The sequence below is a fragment of the Phocoena phocoena genome, chromosome 19 (genome assembly GCF_963924675.1).
Source record: "Phocoena phocoena chromosome 19, mPhoPho1.1, whole genome shotgun sequence".
Classification (NCBI taxonomy): domain Eukaryota; kingdom Metazoa; phylum Chordata; class Mammalia; order Artiodactyla; family Phocoenidae; genus Phocoena; species Phocoena phocoena.
The window spans coordinates 39,226,850-39,246,849 of NC_089237.1; the positions used below are offsets into that span (position 1 = coordinate 39,226,850).

The 20,000-nt window shown below is 76.5% G+C and overlaps 19 non-coding genes across 19 annotated transcripts in view; all 19 read right to left on the reverse strand.

Moving 5' to 3' along the window:
* Positions 1-524: 524 nt before the first annotated feature.
* LOC136139501 (5S ribosomal RNA) lies at positions 525-643 on the reverse strand. The gene has a single exon (XR_010657034.1). It is a non-coding gene; the product is annotated as a 5S ribosomal RNA (ribosomal RNA).
* A 924-nt stretch (positions 644-1,567) lies between these two features.
* LOC136139511 (5S ribosomal RNA) lies at positions 1,568-1,686 on the reverse strand. Its single transcript, XR_010657043.1, has one exon. It is a non-coding gene; the product is annotated as a 5S ribosomal RNA (ribosomal RNA).
* A 969-nt stretch (positions 1,687-2,655) lies between these two features.
* Positions 2,656-2,774, reverse strand: LOC136139460 (5S ribosomal RNA). The gene has a single exon (XR_010656996.1). It is a non-coding gene; the product is annotated as a 5S ribosomal RNA (ribosomal RNA).
* Positions 2,775-3,744: 970 nt separating this feature from the next.
* On the reverse strand, positions 3,745-3,863 carry LOC136139513 (5S ribosomal RNA). The gene has a single exon (XR_010657045.1). It is a non-coding gene; the product is annotated as a 5S ribosomal RNA (ribosomal RNA).
* A 970-nt stretch (positions 3,864-4,833) lies between these two features.
* On the reverse strand, positions 4,834-4,952 carry LOC136139525 (5S ribosomal RNA). The gene has a single exon (XR_010657055.1). It is a non-coding gene; the product is annotated as a 5S ribosomal RNA (ribosomal RNA).
* Positions 4,953-5,921: 969 nt separating this feature from the next.
* LOC136139535 (5S ribosomal RNA) lies at positions 5,922-6,040 on the reverse strand. Its single transcript, XR_010657063.1, has one exon. It is a non-coding gene; the product is annotated as a 5S ribosomal RNA (ribosomal RNA).
* Positions 6,041-7,010: 970 nt separating this feature from the next.
* Positions 7,011-7,129, reverse strand: LOC136139547 (5S ribosomal RNA). The gene has a single exon (XR_010657071.1). It is a non-coding gene; the product is annotated as a 5S ribosomal RNA (ribosomal RNA).
* A 976-nt stretch (positions 7,130-8,105) lies between these two features.
* On the reverse strand, positions 8,106-8,224 carry LOC136139559 (5S ribosomal RNA). Its single transcript, XR_010657082.1, has one exon. It is a non-coding gene; the product is annotated as a 5S ribosomal RNA (ribosomal RNA).
* A 924-nt stretch (positions 8,225-9,148) lies between these two features.
* On the reverse strand, positions 9,149-9,267 carry LOC136139570 (5S ribosomal RNA). The gene has a single exon (XR_010657091.1). It is a non-coding gene; the product is annotated as a 5S ribosomal RNA (ribosomal RNA).
* A 970-nt stretch (positions 9,268-10,237) lies between these two features.
* Positions 10,238-10,356, reverse strand: LOC136139581 (5S ribosomal RNA). Its single transcript, XR_010657102.1, has one exon. It is a non-coding gene; the product is annotated as a 5S ribosomal RNA (ribosomal RNA).
* Positions 10,357-11,325: 969 nt separating this feature from the next.
* On the reverse strand, positions 11,326-11,444 carry LOC136139593 (5S ribosomal RNA). Its single transcript, XR_010657113.1, has one exon. It is a non-coding gene; the product is annotated as a 5S ribosomal RNA (ribosomal RNA).
* Positions 11,445-12,422: 978 nt separating this feature from the next.
* Positions 12,423-12,541, reverse strand: LOC136139604 (5S ribosomal RNA). Its single transcript, XR_010657124.1, has one exon. It is a non-coding gene; the product is annotated as a 5S ribosomal RNA (ribosomal RNA).
* Positions 12,542-13,465: 924 nt separating this feature from the next.
* Positions 13,466-13,584, reverse strand: LOC136139474 (5S ribosomal RNA). The gene has a single exon (XR_010657009.1). It is a non-coding gene; the product is annotated as a 5S ribosomal RNA (ribosomal RNA).
* Positions 13,585-14,552: 968 nt separating this feature from the next.
* Positions 14,553-14,671, reverse strand: LOC136139612 (5S ribosomal RNA). The gene has a single exon (XR_010657131.1). It is a non-coding gene; the product is annotated as a 5S ribosomal RNA (ribosomal RNA).
* A 971-nt stretch (positions 14,672-15,642) lies between these two features.
* On the reverse strand, positions 15,643-15,761 carry LOC136139439 (5S ribosomal RNA). Its single transcript, XR_010656976.1, has one exon. It is a non-coding gene; the product is annotated as a 5S ribosomal RNA (ribosomal RNA).
* Positions 15,762-16,684: 923 nt separating this feature from the next.
* Positions 16,685-16,803, reverse strand: LOC136139614 (5S ribosomal RNA). Its single transcript, XR_010657133.1, has one exon. It is a non-coding gene; the product is annotated as a 5S ribosomal RNA (ribosomal RNA).
* Positions 16,804-17,785: 982 nt separating this feature from the next.
* Positions 17,786-17,904, reverse strand: LOC136139615 (5S ribosomal RNA). Its single transcript, XR_010657134.1, has one exon. It is a non-coding gene; the product is annotated as a 5S ribosomal RNA (ribosomal RNA).
* A 923-nt stretch (positions 17,905-18,827) lies between these two features.
* LOC136139475 (5S ribosomal RNA) lies at positions 18,828-18,946 on the reverse strand. The gene has a single exon (XR_010657010.1). It is a non-coding gene; the product is annotated as a 5S ribosomal RNA (ribosomal RNA).
* A 972-nt stretch (positions 18,947-19,918) lies between these two features.
* LOC136139616 (5S ribosomal RNA) overlaps positions 19,919-20,000 on the reverse strand; it is a 119-nt gene continuing 37 nt past the window's right edge. The window contains exon 1 of the ribosomal RNA XR_010657135.1: positions 19,919-20,000. This exon is cut by the window's right edge and continues 37 nt beyond it. This is a non-coding gene — a ribosomal RNA (5S ribosomal RNA).

The following is a 20,000-nucleotide window of genomic DNA, read 5'->3' on the forward strand; positions in this document are numbered from 1 at the left end:
CCCGCCGAGCTCAGGAGCCCGCCCCTGGTGGCCGGCAGGCCCGGGGAAGCGGCCCCGGCCCTCGATCCCGCTCCCGCACCCGGCCGCGGCGACACGGCGGAGGCGGGGCTTCTGCCGGAGGGAGCTGTGGCGGGACACACCGGCGCACAGGTGGCGGCAGCGGGGCTGGGCGCCAGTGGGGGCGGCCAGGTGCAGGTCGAGGGGCTCGCTGGCCGAAAGGAGGGCAACCGGGCCCGCGGCGGATTCTGGGTCCGGGCCAGCCACCCCGGGAGCGTCCGGGGTGCGGCTGCCTTCTGGGGCCGCCTTCTGGCCGCCCGGCCGGCCGTGCCGGCGGGGAGCGGCCCCTCCGGCGCACCCGCGCGCGCGCGCACGCCCACACACACACACACACACACACACACGCGCGCGCGCGCCGTGGTGGGAGGGGCCTGAGGAGGTGGGGCCTGCAGCGGGGCCCGGCGGGGGCGGAGCCGGCGGCCACCGCCCAAGGGCGAGTAAAGGAGAAGGCGGAGCGGGAGACAAAAAGCCTACAGCACCCGGTATTCCCAGGCGGTCTCCCATCCAAGTACTAACCAGGCCCGACCCTGCTTAGCTTCCGAGATCAGACGAGATCGGGCGCGTTCAGGGTGGTATGGCCGTAGACGGGGGCGGGGACCGCGGGCTGCCTCTTGAGGCCCAGTTGCGCTGGCGCTGGCGCCTTAGGGCCAGCCAGCCCGGCGGTCAGCCCGCCCCGGCGGGACCCCGCCGCCCGCCCAGGCAGGGGGAACGGACGTCTCGTGTATCGGGCGGTGGCGGAGGGTTTGGCCACCACCTCCCAGCCGAGGGCGGGCGTGACCCAGCAAACCCTTCGGCGCTTGGCGCCCCGCCCAACATCCCGCACGTCGCTCACAGGGACGTGGCCCCGGAGGCTTCGGGGCCCGGGGCCCGCGGTCCGTGGGGCATCGCCCCTGCCCGCCCACGCGGCGCTAGGCGCAGCCCGGCCGCAGCCCGGGCCGGCCCTGCTGCCCGACAGCAGCTGGCCCGAAGCCACTGGGAGCCACCATTGCGTCGCCACGGCCCCTCAGCCCCGGCAAGGCCACCTTTGCCCGCACACCACCCGCCGAGCTCAGGAGCCCGACCCTGGTGGCCGGCAGGCCCGGGGGAGCGGCCCCGGCCCTCGATCCCGCTCCCGCACCCGGCCGCGGCGACACGGCGGAGGCGGGGCTTCTGCCGGAGGGAGCTGTGGCGGGACACACCGGCGCACAGGTGGCGGCAGCGGGGCTGGGCGCCAGTGGGGGCGGCCAGGTGCAGGTCGAGGGGCTCGCTGGCCGAAAGGACGGCAACCGGGCCCGCGGCGGATTCTGGGTCCGGGCCAGCCACCCCGGGAGCGTCCGGGGTGCGGCTGCCTTCCGGGGCCGCCTTCTGGCCGCCCGGCCGGCCGGGCCGGCGGGGAGCGGCCCCTCCGGCGCACGCGCGCCGTGGTGGGAGGGGCCTGAGGAGGTGGGGCCTGCAGCGGGACCCGGCGGGGGCGGAGCCGGCGGCCACCGCCCGCGGGCGAGTAAAGGAGAAGGCGGAGCGGGAGGCAAAAAGCCTACAGCACCCGGTATTCCCAGGCGGTCTCCCATCCAAGTACTAACCAGGCCCGACCCTGCTTAGTTTCCGAGATCAGACGAGATCGGGCGCGTTCTGGGTGGTATGGCCGTAGACGGCGGCGGGGACCGCGGGCTGCCTCTTGAGGCCCAGTTGCGCTGGCGCTGGCGCCTTAAGGCCAGCCAGCCCGGCGGTCAGCCCGCCCCGGCGGGACCCCGCCGCCCGCCCAGGCAGGGGGAACGGACGTCTCGTGTATCGGGCGGTGGCGGAGGGTTTGGCCACCACCTCCCAGCCGAGGGCGGGCGTGACCCAGCAAACCCTTCGGCGCTTGGCGCCCCGCCCAACATCCCGCACGTCGCTCACAGGGACGTGGCCCCGGAGGCTTCGGGGCCCGGGGCCCGCGGTCCCTGGGGCATCGCCCCTGCCCGCCCACGCGGCGCTAGGCGCAGCCCGGCCGCAGCCCGGGCCGGCCCTGCTGCCCGACAGCAGCTGACCCGAAGCCACTGGGAGCCACCATTGCGTCGCCACGGCCCCTCAGCCCCGGCAAGGCCACCTTTGCCCGCACACCACCCGCCGAGCTCAGGAGCCCGCCCCTGGTGGCCGGCAGGCCCGGGGAAGCGGCCCCGGCCCTCGATCCCGCTCCCGCACCCGGCCGCGGCGACACGGCGGAGGCGGGGCTTCTGCCGGAGGGAGCTGTGGCGGGACACACCGGCGCACAGGTGGCGGCAGCGGGGCTGGGCGCCAGTGGGGGCGGCCAGGTGCAGGTCGAGGGGCTCGCTGGCCGAAAGGACGGCAACCGGGCCCGCGGCGGATTCTGGTCCGGGCCAGCCACCCCGGGAGCCTCCGGGGTGCGGCTGCCTTCTGGGGCCGCCTTCTGGCCGCCCGGCCGGCCGTGCCGGCGGGGAGCGGCCCCTCCGGCGCACCCGCGTGCGCGCGCACGCACACACACACACACACACACACGCGCGCGCGCGCCGTGGTGGGAGGGGCCTGAGGAGGTGGGGCCTGCAGCGGGGCCCGGCGGGGGCGGAGCCGGCGGCCACCGCCCGCGGGCGAGTAAAGGAGAAGGCGGAGCGGGAGGCAAAAAGCCTACAGCACCCGGTATTCCCAGGCGGTCTCCCATCCAAGTACTAACCAGGCCCGACCCTGCTTAGCTACCGAGATCAGACGAGATCGGGCGCGTTCAGGGTGGTATGGCCGTAGACGGGGGCGGGGACCGCGGGCTGCCTCTTGAGGCCCAGTTGCGCTGGCGCTGGCGCCTTAGGGCCAGCCAGCCCGGCGGTCAGCCCGCCCCGGCGGGACCCCGCCGCCCGCCCAGGCAGGGGGAACGGACGTCTCGTGTATCGGGCGGTGGCGGAGGGTTTGGCCACCACCTCCCAGCCGAGGGCGGGCGTGACCCAGCAAACCCTTCGGCGCTTGGCGCCCCGCCCAACATCCCGCACGTCGCTCACAGGGACGTGGCCCCGGAGGCTTCGGGGCCCGGGGCCCGCGGTCCCTGGGGCATCGCCCCTGCCCGCCCACGCGGCGCTAGGCGCAGCCCGGCCGCAGCCCGGGCCGGCCCTGCTGCCCGACAGCAGCTGACCCGAAGCCACTGGGAGCCACCATTGCGTCGCCACGGCCCCTCAGCCCCGGCAAGGCCACCTTTGCCCGCACACCACCCGCCGAGCTCAGGAGCCCGCCCCTGGTGGCCGGCAGGCCCGGGGAAGCGGCCCCGGCCCTCGATCCCGCTCCCGCACCCGGCCGCGGCGACACAGCGGAGGCGGGGCTTCTGCCGGAGGGAGCTGTGGCGGGACACACCGGCGCACAGGTGGCGGCAGCGGGGCTGGGCGCCAGTGGGGGCGGCCAGGTGCAGGTCGAGGGGCTCGCTGGCCGAAAGGACGGCAACCGGGCCCGCGGCGGATTCTGGGTCCGGGCCAGCCACCCCGGGAGCGTCCGGGGTGCGGCTGCCTTCCGGGGCCGCCTTCTGGCCGCCCGGCCGGCCGTGCCGGCGGGGAGCGGCCCCTCCGGCGCACCCGCGCGCGCGCGCACGCACACACACACACACACACACACGCGCGCGCGCGCCGTGGTGGGAGGGGCCTGAGGAGGTGGGGCCTGCAGCGGGGCCCGGCGGGGGCGGAGCCGGCGGCCACCGCCCGCGGGCGAGTAAAGGAGAAGGCGGAGCGGGAGGCAAAAAGCCTACAGCACCCGGTATTCCCAGGCGGTCTCCCATCCAAGTACTAACCAGGCCCGACCCTGCTTAGCTTCCGAGATCAGACGAGATCGGGCGCGTTCAGGGTGGTATGGCCGTAGACGGGGGCGGGGACCGCGGGCTGCCTCTTGAGGCCCAGTTGCGCTGGCGCTGGCGCCTTAGGGCCAGCCAGCCCGGCGGTCAGCCCGCCCCGGCGGGACCCCGCCGCCCGCCCAGGCAGGGGGAACGGACGTCTCGTGTATCGGGCGGTGGCGGAGGGTTTGGCCACCACCTCCCAGCCGAGGGCGGGCGTGACCCAGCAAACCCTTCGGCGCTTGGCGCCCCGCCCAACATCCCGCACGTCGCTCACAGGGACGTGGCCCCGGAGGCTTCGGGGCCCGGGGCCCGCGGTCCGTGGGGCATCGCCCCTGCCCGCCCACGCGGCGCTAGGCGCAGCCCGGCCGCAGCCCGGGCCGGCCCTGCTGCCCGACAGCAGCTGGCCCGAAGCCACTGGGAGCCACCATTGCGTCGCCACGGCCCCTCAGCCCCGGCAAGGCCACCTTTGCCCGCACACCACCCGCCGAGCTCAGGAGCCCGCCCCTGGTGGCCGGCAGGCCCGGGGGAGCGGCCCCGGCCCTCGATCCCGCTCCCGCACCCGGCCGCGGCGACACGGCGGAGGCGGGGCTTCTGCCGGAGGGAGCTGTGGCGGGACACACCGGCGCACAGGTGGCGGCAGCGGGGCTGGGCGCCAGTGGGGGCGGCCAGGTGCAGGTCGAGGGGCTCGCTGGCCGAAAGGACGGCAACCGGGCCCGCGGCGGATTCTGGGTCCGGGCCAGCCACCCCGGGAGCGTCCGGGGTGCGGCTGCCTTCCGGGGCCGCCTTCTGGCCGCCCGGCCGGCCGTGCCGGCGGGGAGCGGCCCCTCCGGCGCACCCGCGCGCGCGCGCACGCACACACACACACACACACACACGCGCGCGCGCGCCGTGGTGGGAGGGGCCTGAGGAGGTGGGGCCTGCAGCGGGGCCCGGCGGGGGCGGAGCCGGCGGCCACCGCCCGCGGGCGAGTAAAGGAGAAGGCGGAGCGGGAGGCAAAAAGCCTACAGCACCCGGTATTCCCAGGCGGTCTCCCATCCAAGTACTAACCAGGCCCGACCCTGCTTAGCTTCCGAGATCAGACGAGATCGGGCGCGTTCAGGGTGGTATGGCCGTAGACGGGGGCGGGGACCGCGGGCTGCCTCTTGAGGCCCAGTTGCGCTGGCGCTGGCGCCTTAGGGCCAGCCAGCCCGGCGGTCAGCCCGCCCCGGCGGGACCCCGCCGCCCGCCCAGGCAGGGGGAACGGACGTCTCGTGTATCGGGCGGTGGCGGAGGGTTTGGCCACCACCTCCCAGCCGAGGGCGGGCGTGACCCAGCAAACCCTTCGGCGCTTGGCGCCCCGCCCAACATCCCGCACGTCGCTCACAGGGACGTGGCCCCGGAGGCTTCGGGGCCCGGGGCCCGCGGTCCCTGGGGCATCGCCCCTGCCCGCCCACGCGGCGCTAGGCGCAGCCCGGCCGCAGCCCGGGCCGGCCCTGCTGCCCGACAGCAGCTGACCCGAAGCCACTGGGAGCCACCATTGCGTCGCCACGGCCCCTCAGCCCCGGCAAGGCCACCTTTGCCCGCACACCACCCGCCGAGCTCAGGAGCCCGCCCCTGGTGGCCGGCAGGCCCGGGGAAGCGGCCCCGGCCCTCGATCCCGCTCCCGCACCCGGCCGCGGCGACACGGCGGAGGCGGGGCTTCTGCCGGAGGGAGCTGTGGCGGGACACACCGGCGCACAGGTGGCGGCAGCGGGGCTGGGCGCCAGTGGGGGCGGCCAGGTGCAGGTCGAGGGGCTCGCTGGCCGAAAGGACGGCAACCGGGCCCGCGGCGGATTCTGGTCCGGGCCAGCCACCCCGGGAGCCTCCGGGGTGCGGCTGCCTTCCGGGGCCGCCTTCTGGCCGCCCGGCCGGCCGTGCCGGCGGGGAGCGGCCCCTCCGGCGCACCCGCGCGCGCGCGCACGCACACACACACACACACACACACGCGCACGCGCGCCGTGGTGAGAGGGGCCTGAGGAGGTGGGGCCTGCAGCGGGGCCCGGCGGGGGCGGAGCCGGCGGCCACCGCCCGCGGGCGAGTAAAGGAGAAGGCGGAGCGGGAGGCAAAAAGCCTACAGCACCCGGTATTCCCAGGCGGTCTCCCATCCAAGTACTAACCAGGCCCGACCCTGCTTAGCTTCCGAGATCAGACGAGATCGGGCGCGTTCAGGGTGGTATGGCCGTAGACGGGGGCGGGGACCGCGGGCTGCCTCTTGAGGCCCAGTTGCGCTGGCGCTGGCGCCTTAGGGCCAGCCAGCCCGGCGGTCAGCCCGCCCCGGCGGGACCCCGCCGCCCGCCCAGGCAGGGGGAACGGACGTCTCGTGTATCGGGCGGTGGCGGAGGGTTTGGCCACCACCTCCCAGCCGAGGGCGGGCGTGACCCAGCAAACCCTTCGGCGCTTGGCGCCCCGCCCAACATCCCGCACGTCGCTCACAGGGACGTGGCCCCGGAGGCTTCGGGGCCCGGGGCCCGCGGTCCCTGGGGCATCGCCCCTGCCCGCCCACGCGGCGCTAGGCGCAGCCCGGCCGCAGCCCGGGCCGGCCCTGCTGCCCGACAGCAGCTGACCCGAAGCCACTGGGAGCCACCATTGCGTCGCCACGGCCCCTCAGCCCCGGCAAGGCCACCTTTGCCCGCACACCACCCGCCGAGCTCAGGAGCCCGCCCCTGGTGGCCGGCAGGCCCGGGGAAGCGGCCCCGGCCCTCGATCCCGCTCCCGCACCCGGCCGCGGCGACACGGCGGAGGCGGGGCTTCTGCCGGAGGGAGCTGTGGCGGGACACACCGGCGCACAGGTGGCGGCAGCGGGGCTGGGCGCCAGTGGGGGCGGCCAGGTGCAGGTCGAGGGGCTCGCTGGCCGAAAGGAGGGCAACCGGGCCCGCGGCGGATTCTGGGTCCGGGCCAGCCACCCCGGGAGCGTCCGGGGTGCGGCTGCCTTCCGGGGCCGCCTTCTGGCCGCCCGGCCGGCCGTGCCGGCGGGGAGCGGCCCCTCCGGCGCACCCGCGCGCGCGCGCACGCACACACACACACACACACACACGCGCGCGCGCGCCGTGGTGGGAGGGGCCTGAGGAGGTGGGGCCTGCAGCGGGGCCCGGCGGGGGCGGAGCCGGCGGCCACCGCCCGCGGGCGAGTAAAGGAGAAGGCGGAGCGGGAGGCAAAAAGCCTACAGCACCCGGTATTCCCAGGCGGTCTCCCATCCAAGTACTAACCAGGCCCGACCCTGCTTAGCTTCCGAGATCAGACGAGATCGGGCGCGTTCAGGGTGGTATGGCCGTAGACGGGGGCGGGGACCGCGGGCTGCCTCTTGAGGCCCAGTTGCGCTGGCGCTGGCGCCTTAGGGCCAGCCAGCCCGGCGGTCAGCCCGCCCCGGCGGGACCCCGCCGCCCGCCCAGGCAGGGGGAACGGACGTCTCGTGTATCGGGCGGTGGCGGAGGGTTTGGCCACCACCTCCCAGCCGAGGGCGGGCGTGACCCAGCAAACACTTCGGCGCTTGGCACCCCGCCCAACATCCCGCACGTCGCTCACAGGGACGTGGCCCCGGAGGCTTCGGGGCCCGGGGCCCGCGGTCCGTGGGGCATCGCCCCTGCCCGCCCACGCGGCGCTAGGCGCAGCCCGGCCGCAGCCCGGGCCGGGCCTGCTGCCCGACAGCAGCTGGCCCGAAGCCACTGGGAGCCACCATTGCGTCGCCACGGCCCCTCAGCCCCGGCAAGGCCACCTTTGCCCGCACACCACCCGCCGAGCTCAGGAGCCCGCCCCTGGTGGCCGGCAGGCCCGGGGAAGCGGCCCCGGCCCTCGATCCCGCTCCCGCACCCGGCCGCGGCGACACGGCGGAGGCGGGGCTTCTGCCGGCGGGAGCTGTGGCGGGACACACCGGCGCACAGGTGGCGGCAGCGGGGCTGGGCGCCAGTGGGGGCGGCCAGGTGCAGGTCGAGGGGCTCGCTGGCCGAAAGGACGGCAACCGGGCCCGCGGCGGATTCTGGGTCCGGGCCAGCCACCCCGGGAGCGTCCGGGGTGCGGCTGCCTTCTGGGGCCGCCTTCTGGCCGCCCGGCCGGCCGTGCCGGCGGGGAGCGGCCCCTCCTGCGCACCCGCGCGCGCGCGCACGCACACACACACACACACACACACACACACGCGCGCGCGCGCCGTGTTGGGAGGGGCCTGAGGAGGTGGGGCCTGCAGCGGGGCCCGGCGGGGGCGGAGCCGGCGGCCACCGCCCGCGGGCGAGTAAAGGAGAAGGCGGAGCGGGAGGCAAAAAGCCTACAGCACCCGGTATTCCCAGGCGGTCTCCCATCCAAGTACTAACCAGGCCCGACCCTGCTTAGCTTCCGAGATCAGACGAGATCGGGCGCGTTCAGGGTGGTATGGCCGTAGACGGGGGCGGGGACCGCGGGCTGCCTCTTGAGGCCCAGTTGCGCTGGCGCTGGCGCCTTAGGGCCAGCCAGCCCGGCGGTCAGCCCGCCCCGGCGGGACCCCGCCGCCCGCCCAGGCAGGGGGAACGGACGTCTCGTGTATCGGGCGGTGGCGGAGGGTTTGGCCACCACCTCCCAGCCGAGGGCGGGCGTGACCCAGCAAACCCTTCGGCGCTTGGCGCCCCGCCCAACATCCCGCACGTCGCTCACAGGGACGTGGCCCCGGAGGCTTCGGGGCCCGGGGCCCGCGGTCCGTGGGGCATCGCCCCTGCCCGCCCACGCGGCGCTAGGCGCAGCCCGGCCGCAGCCCGGGCCGGCCCTGCTGCCCGACAGCAGCTGGCCCGAAGCCACTGGGAGCCACCATTGCGTCGCCACGGCCCCTCAGCCCCGGCAAGGCCACCTTTGCCCGCACACCACCCGCCGAGCTCAGGAGCCCGCCCCTGGTGGCCGGCAGGCCCGGGGGAGCGGCCCCGGCCCTCGATCCCGCTCCCGCACCCGGCCGCGGCGACACGGCGGAGGCGGGGCTTCTGCCGGAGGGAGCTGTGGCGGGACACACCGGCGCACAGGTGGCGGCAGCGGGGCTGGGCGCCAGTGGGGGCGGCCAGGTGCAGGTCGAGGGGCTCGCTGGCCGAAAGGACGGCAACCGGGCCCGCGGCGGATTCTGGGTCCGGGCCAGCCACCCCGGGAGCGTCCGGGGTGCGGCTGCCTTCCGGGGCCGCCTTCTGGCCGCCCGGCCGGCCGGGCCGGCGGGGAGCGGCCCCTCCGGCGCACGCGCGCCGTGGTGGGAGGGGCCTGAGGAGGTGGGGCCTGCAGCGGGGCCCGGCGGGGGCGGAGCCGGCGGCCACCGCCCGCGGGCTAGTAAAGGAGAAGGCGGAGCGGGAGGCAAAAAGCCTACAGCACCCGGTATTCCCAGGCGGTCTCCCATCCAAGTACTAACCAGGCCCGACCCTGCTTAGCTTCCGAGATCAGACGAGATCGGGCGCGTTCAGGGTGGTATGGCCGTAGACGGGGGCGGGGACCGCGGGCTGCCTCTTGAGGCCCAGTTGCGCTGGCGCTGGCGCCTTAAGGCCAGCCAGCCCGGCGGTCAGCCCGCCCCGGCGGGACCCCGCCGCCCGCCCAGGCAGGGGGAACGGACGTCTCGTGTATCGGGCGGTGGCGGAGGGTTTGGCCACCACCTCCCAGCCGAGGGCGGGCGTGACCCAGCAAACCCTTCGGCGCTTGGCGCCCCGCCCAACATCCCGCACGTCGCTCACAGGGACGTGGCCCCGGAGGCTTCGGGGCCCGGGGCCCGCGGTCCCTGGGGCATCGCCCCTGCCCGCCCACGCGGCGCTAGGCGCAGCCCGGCCGCAGCCCGGGCCGGCCCTGCTGCCCGACAGCAGCTGACCCGAAGCCACTGGGAGCCACCATTGCGTCGCCACGGCCCCTCAGCCCCGGCAAGGCCACCTTTGCCCGCACACCACCCGCCGAGCTCAGGAGCCCGCCCCTGGTGGCCGGCAGGCCCAGGGAAGCGGCCCCGGCCCTCGATCCCGCTCCCGCACCCGGCCGCGGCGACACGGCGGAGGCGGGGCTTCTGCCGGAGGGAGCTGTGGCGGGACACACCGGCGCACAGGTGGCGGCAGCGGGGCTGGGCGCCAGTGGGGGCGGCCAGGTGCAGGTCGAGGGGCTCGCTGGCCGAAAGGACGGCAACCGGGCCCGCGGCGGATTCTGGGTCCGGGCCAGCCACCCCGGGAGCGTCCGGGGTGCGGCTGCCTTCCGGGGCCGCCTTCTGGCCGCCCGGCCGGCCGTGCCGGCGGGGAGCGGCCCCTCCGGCGCACCCGCGCGCGCGCGCACGCACACACACACACACACACACACGCGCGCGCGCGCCGTGGTGGGAGGGGCCTGAGGAGGTGGGGCCTGCAGCGGGGCCCGGCGGGGGCGGAGCCGGCGGCCACCGCCCGCGGGCGAGTAAAGGAGAAGGCGGAGCGGGAGGCAAAAAGCCTACAGCACCCGGTATTCCCAGGCGGTCTCCCATCCAAGTACTAACCAGGCCCGACCCTGCTTAGCTTCCGAGATCAGACGAGATCGGGCGCGTTCAGGGTGGTATGGCCGTAGACGGGGGCGGGGACCGCGGGCTGCCTCTTGAGGCCCAGTTGCGCTGGCGCTGGCGCCTTAGGGCCAGCCAGCCCGGCGGTCAGCCCGCCCCGGCGGGACCCCGCCGCCCGCCCAGGCAGGGGGAACGGACGTCTCGTGTATCGGGCGGTGGCGGAGGGTTTGGCCACCACCTCCGAGCCGAGGGCGGGCATGACCCAGCAAACCCTTCGGCGCTTGGCGCCCCGCCCAACATCCCGCACGTCGCTCACAGGGACGTGGCCCCGGAGGCTTCGGGGCCCGGGGCCCGCGGTCCCTGGGGCATCGCCCCTGCCCGCCCACGCGGCGCTAGGCGCAGCCCGGCCGCAGCCCGGGCCGGGCCTGCTGCCCGACAGCAGCTGACCCGAAGCCACTGGGAGCCACCATTGCGTCGCCATGGCCCCTCAGCCCCGGCAAGGCCACCTTTGCCCGCACACCACCCGCCGAGCTCAGGAGCCCGCCCCTGGTGGCCGGCAGGCCCGGGGAAGCGGCCCCGGCCCTCGATCCCGCTCCCGCACCCGGCCGCGGCGACACGGCGGAGGCGGGGCTTCTGCCGGAGGGAGCTGTGGCGGGACACACCGGCGCACAGGTGGCGGCAGCGGGGCTGGGCGCCAGTGGGGGCGGCCAGGTGCAGGTCGAGGGGCTCGCTGGCCGAAAGGACGGCAACCGGGCCCGCGGCGGATTCTGGTCCGGGCCAGCCACCCCGGGAGCCTCCGGGGTGCGGCTGCCTTCTGGGGCCGCCTTCTGGCCGCCCGGCCGGCCGTGCCGGCGGGGAGCGGCCCCTCCGGCGCACCCGCGCGCGCGCGCACGCACACACACACACACACACACACGCGCGCGCGCGCCGTGGTGAGAGGGGCCTGAGGAGGTGGGGCCTGCAGCGGGGCCCGGCGGGGGCGGAGCCGGCGGCCACCGCCCGCGGGCGAGTAAAGGAGAAGGCGGAGCGGGAGGCAAAAAGCCTACAGCACCCGGTATTCCCAGGCGGTCTCCCATCCAAGTACTAACCAGGCCCGACCCTGCTTAGCTTCCGAGATCAGACGAGATCGGGCGCGTTCAGGGTGGTATGGCCGTAGACGGGGGCGGGGACCGCGGGCTGCCTCTTGAGGCCCAGTTGCGCTGGCGCTGGCGCCTTAGGGCCAGCCAGCCCGGCGGTCAGCCCGCCCCGGCGGGACCCCGCCGCCCGCCCAGGCAGGGGGAACGGACGTCTCGTGTATCGGGCGGTGGCGGAGGGTTTGGCCACCACCTCCCAGCCGAGGGCGGGCGTGACCCAGCAAACCCTTCGGCGCTTGGCGCCCCGCCCAACATCCCGCACGTCGCTCACAGGGACGTGGCCCCGGAGGCTTCGGGGCCCGGGGCCCGCGGTCCCTGGGGCATCGCCCCTGCCCTCCCACGCGGCGCTAGGCGCAGCCCGGCCGCAGCCCGGGCCGGCCCTGCTGCCCGACAGCAGCTGACCCGAAGCCACTGGGAGCCACCATTGCGTCGCCACGGCCCCTCAGCCCCGGCAAGGCCACCTTTGCCCGCACACCACCCGCCGAGCTCAGGAGCCCGCCCCTGGTGGCCGGCAGGCCCGGGGAAGCGGCCCCGGCCCTCGATCCCGCTCCCGCACCCGGCCGCGGCGACACGGCGGAGGCGGGGCTTCTGCCGGAGGGAGCTGTGGCGGGACACACCGGCGCACAGGTGGCGGCAGCGGGGCTGGGCGCCAGTGGGGGCGGCCAGGTGCAGGTCGAGGGGCTCGCTGGCCGAAAGGAGGGCAACCGGGCCCGCGGCGGATTCTGGGTCCGGGCCAGCCACCCCGGGAGCGTCCGGGGTGCGGCTGCCTTCTGGGGCCGCCTTCTGGCCGCCCGGCCGGCCGTGCCGGCGGGGAGCGGCCCCTCCGGCGCACCCGCGCGCGCGCGCACGCCCACACACACACACACACACACACACACACACGCGCGCGCGCCGTGGTGGGAGGGGCCTGAGGAGGTGGGGCCTGCAGCGGGGCCCGGCGGGGGCGGAGCCGGCGGCCACCGCCCAAGGGCGAGTAAAGGAGAAGGCGGAGCGGGAGGCAAAAAGCCTACAGCACCCGGTATTCCCAGGCGGTCTCCCATCCAAGTACTAACCAGGCCCGACCCTGCTTAGCTTCCGAGATCAGACGAGATCGGGCGCGTTCAGGGTGGTATGGCCGTAGACGGGGGCGGGGACCGCGGGCTGCCTCTTGAGGCCCAGTTGCGCTGGCGCTGGCGCCTTAGGGCCAGCCAGCCCGGCGGTCAGCCCGCCCCGGCGGGACCCCGCCGCCCGCCCAGGCAGGGGGAACGGACGTCTCGTGTATCGGGCGGTGGCGGAGGGTTTGGCCACCACCTCCCAGCCGAGGGCGGGCGTGACCCAGCAAACCCTTTGGCGCTTGGCGCCCCGCCCAACATCCCGCACGTCGCTCACAGGGACGTGGCCCCGGAGGCTTCGGGGCCCGGGGCCCGCGGTCCGTGGGGCATCGCCCCTGCCCGCCCACGCGGCGCTAGGCGCAGCCCGGCCGCAGCCCGGGCCGGCCCTGCTGCCCGACAGCAGCTGGCCCGAAGCCACTGGGAGCCACCATTGCGTCGCCACGGCCCCTCAGCCCCGGCAAGGCCACCTTTGCCCGCACACCACCCGCCGAGCTCAGGAGCCCGCCCCTGGTGGCCGGCAGGCCCGGGGGAGCGGCCCCGGCCCTCGATCCCGCTCCCGCACCCGGCCGCGGCGACACGGCGGAGGCGGGGCTTCTGCCGGAGGGAGCTGTGGCGGGACACACCGGCGCACAGGTGGCGGCAGCGGGGCTGGGCGCCAGTGGGGGCGGCCAGGTGCAGGTCGAGGGGCTCGCTGGCCGAAAGGACGGCAACCGGGCCCGCGGCGGATTCTGGGTCCGGGCCAGCCACCCCGGGAGCGTCCGGGGTGCGGCTGCCTTCCGGGGCCGCCTTCTGGCCGCCCGGCCGGCCGGGCCGGCGGGGAGCGGCCCCTCCGGCGCACGCGCGCCGTGGTGGGAGGGGCCTGAGGAGGTGGGGCCTGCAGCGGGACCCGGCGGGGGCGGAGCCGGCGGCCACCGCCCGCGGGCGAGTAAAGGAGAAGGCGGAGCGGGAGGCAAAAAGCCTACAGCACCCGGTATTCCCAGGCGGTCTCCCATCCAAGTACTAACCAGGCCCGACCCTGCTTAGTTTCCGAGATCAGACGAGATCGGGCGCGTTCAGGGTGGTATGGCCGTAGACGGCGGCGGGGACCGCGGGCTGCCTCTTGAGGCCCAGTTGCGCTGGCGCTGGCGCCTTAAGGCCAGCCAGCCCGGCGGTCAGCCCGCCCCGGCGGGACCCCGCCGCCCGCCCAGGCAGGGGGAACGGACGTCTCGTGTATCGGGCGGTGGCGGAGGGTTTGGCCACCACCTCCCAGCCGAGGGCGGGCGTGACCCAGCAAACCCTTCGGCGCTTGGCGCCCCGCCCAACATCCCGCACGTCGCTCACAGGGACGTGGCCCCGGAGGCTTCGGGGCCCGGGGCCCGCGGTCCGTGGGGCATCGCCCCTGCCCGCCCACGCGGCGCTAGGCGCAGCCCGGCCGCAGCCCGGGCCGGCCCTGCTGCCCGACAGCAGCTGACCCGAAGCCACTGGGAGCCACCATTGCGTCGCCACGGCCCCTCAGCCCTGGCAAGGCCACCTTTGCCCGCACACCACCCGCCGAGCTCAGGAGCCCGCCCCTGGTGGCCGGCAGGCCCGGGGAAGCGGCCCCGGCCCTCGATCCCGCTCCCGCACCCGGCCGCGGCGACACGGCGGAGGCGGGGCTTCTGCCGGAGGGAGCTGTGGCGGGACACACCGGCGCACAAGTGGCGGCAGCGGGGCTGGGCGCCAGTGGGGGCGGCCAGGTGCAGGTCGAGGGGCTCGCTGGCCGAAAGGACGGCAACCGGGCCCGCGGCGGATTCTGGGTCCGGGCCAGCCACCCCGGGAGCGTCCGGGGTGCGGCTGCCTTCTGGGGCCGCCTTCTGGCCGCCCGGCCGGCCGTGCCGGCGGGGAGCGGCCCCTCCGGCGCACCCGCGCGCGCGCGCACGCACACACACACACACACACACACGCGCGCGCGCCGTGGTGGGAGGGGCCTGAGGAGGTGGGGCCTGCAGCGGGGCCCGGCGGGGGCGGAGCCGGCGGCCACCGCCCGCGGGCGAGTAAAGGAGAAGGCGGAGCGGGAGGCAAAAAGCCTACAGCACCCGGTATTCCCAGGCGGTCTCCCATCCAAGTACTAACCAGGCCCGACCCTGCTTAGCTTCCGAGATCAGACGAGATCGGGCGCGTTCAGGGTGGTATGGCCGTAGACGGGGGCGGGGACCGCGGGCTGCCTCTTGAGGCCCAGTTGCGCTGGCGCTGGCGCCTTAGGGCCAGCCAGCCCGGCGGTCAGCCCGCCCCGGCGGGACCCCGCCGCCCGCCCAGGCAGGGGGAACGGACGTCTCGTGTATCGGGCGGTGGCGGAGGGTTTGGCCACCACCTCCCAGCCGAGGGCGGGCGTGACCCAGCAAACCCTTCGGCGCTTGGCGCCCCGCCCAACATCCCGCACGTCGCTCACAGGGACGTGGCCCCGGAGGCTTCGGGGCCCGGGGCCCGCGGTCCGTGGGGCATCGCCCCTGCCCGCCCACGCGGCGCTAGGCGCAGCCCGGCCGCAGCCCGGGCCGGCCCTGCTGCCCGACAGCAGCTGGCCCGAAGCCACTGGGAGCCACCATTGCGTCGCCACGGCCCCTCAGCCCCGGCAAGGCCACCTTTGCCCGCACACCACCCGCCGAGCTCAGGAGCCCGCCCCTGGTGGCCGGCAGGCCCGGGGGAGCGGCCCCGGCCCTCGATCCCGCTCCCGCACCCGGCCGCGGCGACACGGCGGAGGCGGGGCTTCTGCCGGAGGGAGCTGTGGCGGGACACACCGGCGCACAGGTGGCGGCAGCGGGGCTGGGCGCCAGTGGGGGCGGCCAGGTGCAGGTCGAGGGGCTCGCTGGCCGAAAGGACGGCAACCGGGCCCGCGGCGGATTCTGGTCCGGGCCAGCCACCCCGGGAGCGTCCGGGGTGCAGCTGCCTTCTGGGGCCGCCTTCTGGCCGCCCGGCCGGCCGTGCCGGCGGGGAGCGGCCCCTCCGGCGCACCCGCGCGCGCGCGCACGCACACACACACACACACACACACACACGCGCGCGCGCCGTGGTGAGAGGGGCCTGAGGAGGTGGGGCCTGCAGCGGGGCCCGGCGGGGGCGGAGCCGGCGGCCACCGCCCTCGGGCTAGTAAAGGAGAAGGCGGAGCGGGAGGCAAAAAGCCTACAGCACCCGGTATTCCCAGGCGGTCTCCCATCCAAGTACTAACCAGGCCCGACCCTGCTTAGCTTCCGAGATCAGACGAGATCGGGCGCGTTCAGGGTGGTATGGCCGCAGACGGGGGCGGGGCTCGCGGGCTGCCTCTTGAGGCCCAGTTGCGCTGGCGCTGGCGCCTTAGGGCCAGCCAGCCCGGCGGTCAGCCCGCCCCGGCGGGACCCCGCCGCCCGCCCAGGCAGGGGGAACGGACGTCTCGTGTATCGGGCGGTGGCGGAGGGTTTGGCCACCACCTCCCAGCCGAGGGCGGGCGTGACCCAGCAAACCCTTCGGCGCTTGGCGCCCCGCCCAACATCCCGCACGTCGCTCACAGGGACGTGGCCCCGGAGGCTTCGGGGCCCGGGGCCCGCGGTCCCTGGGGCATCGCCCCTGCCCGCCCACGCGGCGCTAGGCGCAGCCCGGCCGCAGCCCGGGCCGGCCCTGCTGCCCGACAGCAGCTGACCCGAAGCCACTGGGAGCCACCATTGCGTCGCCACGGCCCCTCAGCCCCGGCAAGGCCACCTTTGCCCGCACACCACCCGCCGAGCTCAGGAGCCCGCCCCTGGTGGCCGGCAGGCCCGGGGAAGCGGCCCCGGCCCTCGATCCCGCTCCCGCACCCGGCCGCGGCGACACGGCGGAGGCGGGGCTTCTGCCGGAGGGAGCTGTGGCGGGACACACCGGCGCACAGGTGGCGGCAGCGGGGCTGGGCGCCAGTGGGGGCGGCCAGGTGCAGGTCGAGGGGCTCGCTGGCCGAAAGGACGGCAACCGGGCCCGCGGCGGATTCTGGTCCGGGCCAGCCACCCCGGGAGCCTCCGGGGTGCGGCTGCCTTCCGGGGCCGCCTTCTGGCCGCCCGGCCGGCCGGGCCGGCGGGGAGCGGCCCCTCCGGCGCACGCGCGCCGTGTTGGGAGGGGCCTGAGGAGGTGGGGCCTGCAGCGGGGCCCGGCGGGGGCGGAGCCGGCGGCCACCGCCCGCGGGCGAGTAAAGGAGAAGGCGGAGCGGGAGGCAAAAAGCCTACAGCACCCGGTATTCCCAGGCGGTCTCCCATCCAAGTACTAACCAGGCCCGACCCTGCTTAGCTTCCGAGATCAGACGAGATCGGGCGCGTTCAGGGTGGTATGGCCGTAGACGGGGGCGGGGACCGCGGGCTGCCTCTTGAGGCCCAGTTGCGCTGGCGCTGGCGCCTTAAGGCCAGCCAGCCCGGCGGTCAGCCCGCCCCGGCGGGACCCCGCCGCCCGCCCAGGCAGGGGGAACGGACGTCTCGTGTATCGGGCGGTGGCGGAGGGTTTGGCCACCACCTCCCAGCCGAGGGCGGGCGTGACCCAGCAAACCCTTCGGCGCTTGGCGCCCCGCCCAACATCCCGCACGTCGCTCACAGGGACGTGGCCCCGGAGGCTTCGGGGCCCGGGGCCCGCGGTCCCTGGGGCATCGCCCCTGCCCGCCCACGCGGCGCTAGGCGCAGCCCGGCCGCAGCCCGGGCCGGCCCTGCTGCCCGACAGCAGCTGACCCGAAGCCACTGGGAGCCACCATTGCGTCGCCACGGCCCCTCAGCCCCGGCAAGGCCACCTTTGCCCGCACACCACCCGCCGAGCTCAGGAGCCCGCCCCTGGTGGCCGGCAGGCCCGGGGAAGCGGCCCCGGCCCTCGATCCCGCTCCCGCACCCGGCCGCGGCGACACGGCGGAGGCGGGGCTTCTGCCGGAGGGAGCTGTGGCGGGACACACCGGCGCACAGGTGGCGGCAGCGGGGCTGGGCGCCAGTGGGGGCGGCCAGGTGCAGGTCGAGGGGCTCGCTGGCCGAAAGGAGGGCAACCGGGCCCGCGGCGGATTCTGGGTCCGGGCCAGCCACCCCGGGAGCGTCCGGGGTGCGGCTGCCTTCTGGGGCCGCCTTCTGGCCGCCCGGCCGGCCGTGCCGGCGGGGAGCGGCCCCTCCGGCGCACCCGCGCGCGCGCGCACGCCCACACACACACACACACACACACACACACACACACGCGCGCGCGCCGTGGTGGGAGGGGCCTGAGGAGGTGGGGCCTGCAGCGGGGCCCGGCGGGGGCGGAGCCGGCGGCCACCGCCCAAGGGCGAGTAAAGGAGAAGGCGGAGCGGGAGGCAAAAAGCCTACAGCACCCGGTATTCCCAGGCGGTCTCCCATCCAAGTACTAACCAGGCCCGACCCTGCTTAGCTTCCGAGATCAGACGAGATCGGGCGCGTTCAGGGTGGTATGGCCGTAGACGGGGGCGGGGACCGCGGGCTGCCTCTTGAGGCCCAGTTGCGCTGGCGCTGGCGCCTTAGGGCCAGCCAGCCCGGCGGTCAGCCCGCCCCGGCGGGACCCCGCCGCCCGCCCAGGCAGGGGGAACGGACGTCTCGTGTATCGGGCGGTGGCGGAGGGTTTGGCCACCACCTCCCAGCCGAGGGCGGGCGTGACCCAGCAAACCCTTCGGCGCTTGGCGCCCCGCCCAACATCCCGCACGTCGCTCACAGGGACGTGGCCCCGGAGGCTTCGGGGCCCGGGGCCCGCGGTCCCTGGGGCATCGCCCCTGCCCGCCCACGCGGCGCTAGGCGCAGCCCGGCCGCAGCCCGGGCCGGCCCTGCTGCCCGACAGCAGCTGGCCCGAAGCCACTGGGAGCCACCATTGCGTCGCCACGGCCCCTCAGCCCCGGCAAGGCCACCTTTGCCCGCACACCACCCGCCGAGCTCAGGAGCCCGCCCCTGGTGGCCGGCAGGCCCGGGGGAGCGGCCCCGGCCCTCGATCCCGCTCCCGCACCCGGCCGCGGCGACACGGCGGAGGCGGGGCTTCTGCCGGAGGGAGCTGTGGCGGGACACACCGGCGCACAGGTGGCGGCAGCGGGGCTGGGCGCCAGTGGGGGCGGCCAGGTGCAGGTCGAGGGGCTCGCTGGCCGAAAGGACGGCAACCGGGCCCGCGGCGGATTCTGGGTCCGGGCCAGCCACCCCGGGAGCGTCCGGGGTGCGGCTGCCTTCCGGGCCGCCTTCTGGCCGCCCGGCCGGCCGGGCCGGCGGGGAGCGGCCCCTCCGGCGCACGCGCGCCGTGGTGGGAAGGGCCTGAGGAGGTGGGGCCTGCAGCGGGGCCCGGCGGGGGCGGAGCCGGCGGCCACCGCCCAAGGGCGAGTAAAGGAGAAGGCGGAGCGGGAGGCAAAAAGCCTACAGCACCCGGTATTCCCAGGCGGTCTCCCATCCAAGTACTAACCAGGCCCGACCCTGCTTAGTTTCCGAGATCAGACGAGATCGGGCGCGTTCAGGGTGGTATGGCCGTAGACGGCGGCGGGGACCGCGGGCTGCCTCTTGAGGCCCAGTTGCGCTGGCGCTGGCGCCTTAAGGCCAGCCAGCCCGGCGGTCAGCCCGCCCCGGCGGGACCCCGCCGCCCGCCCAGGCAGGGGGAACGGACGTCTCGTGTATCGGGCGGTGGCGGAGGGTTTGGCCACCACCTCCCAGCCGAGGGCGGGCGTGACCCAGCAAACCCTTCGGCGCTTGGCGCCCCGCCCAACATCCCGCACGTCGCTCACAGGGACGTGGCCCCGGAGGCTTCGGGGCCCGGGGCCCGCGGTCCGTGGGGCATCGCCCCTGCCCGCCCACGCGGCGCTAGGCGCAGCCCGGCCGCAGCCCGGGCCGGCCCTGCTGCCCGACAGCAGCTGACCCGAAGCCACTGGGAGCCACCATTGCGTCGCCACGGCCCCTCAGCCCCGGCAAGGCCACCTTTGCCCGCACACCACCCGCCGAGCTCAGGAGCCCGCCCCTGGTGGCCGGCAGGCCCGGGGAAGCGGCCCCGGCCCTCGATCCCGCTCCCGCACCCGGCCGCGGCGACACGGCGGAGGCGGGGCTTCTGCCGGAGGGAGCTGTGGCGGGACACACCGGCGCACAGGTGGCGGCAGCGGGGCTGGGCGCCAGTGGGGGCGGCCAGGTGCAGGTCGAGGGGCTCGCTGGCCGAAAGGACGGCAACCGGGCCCGCGGCGGATTCTGGGTCCGGGCCAGCCACCCCGGGAGCGTCCGGGGTGCGGCTGCCTTCTGGGGCCGCCTTCTGGCCGCCCGGCCGGCCGTGCCGGCGGGGAGCGGCCCCTCCGGCGCACCCGCGCGCGCGCGCACGCACACACACACACACACACACACACACGCGCGCGCGCCGTGGTGGGAGGGGCCTGAGGAGGTGGGGCCTGCAGCGGGGCCCGGCGGGGGCGGAGCCGGCGGCCACCGCCCGCGGGCGAGTAAAGGAGAAGGCGGAGCGGGAGGCAAAAAGCCTACAGCACCCGGTATTCCCAGGCGGTCTCCCATCCAAGTACTAACCAGGCCCGACCCTGCTTAGCTTCCGAGATCAGA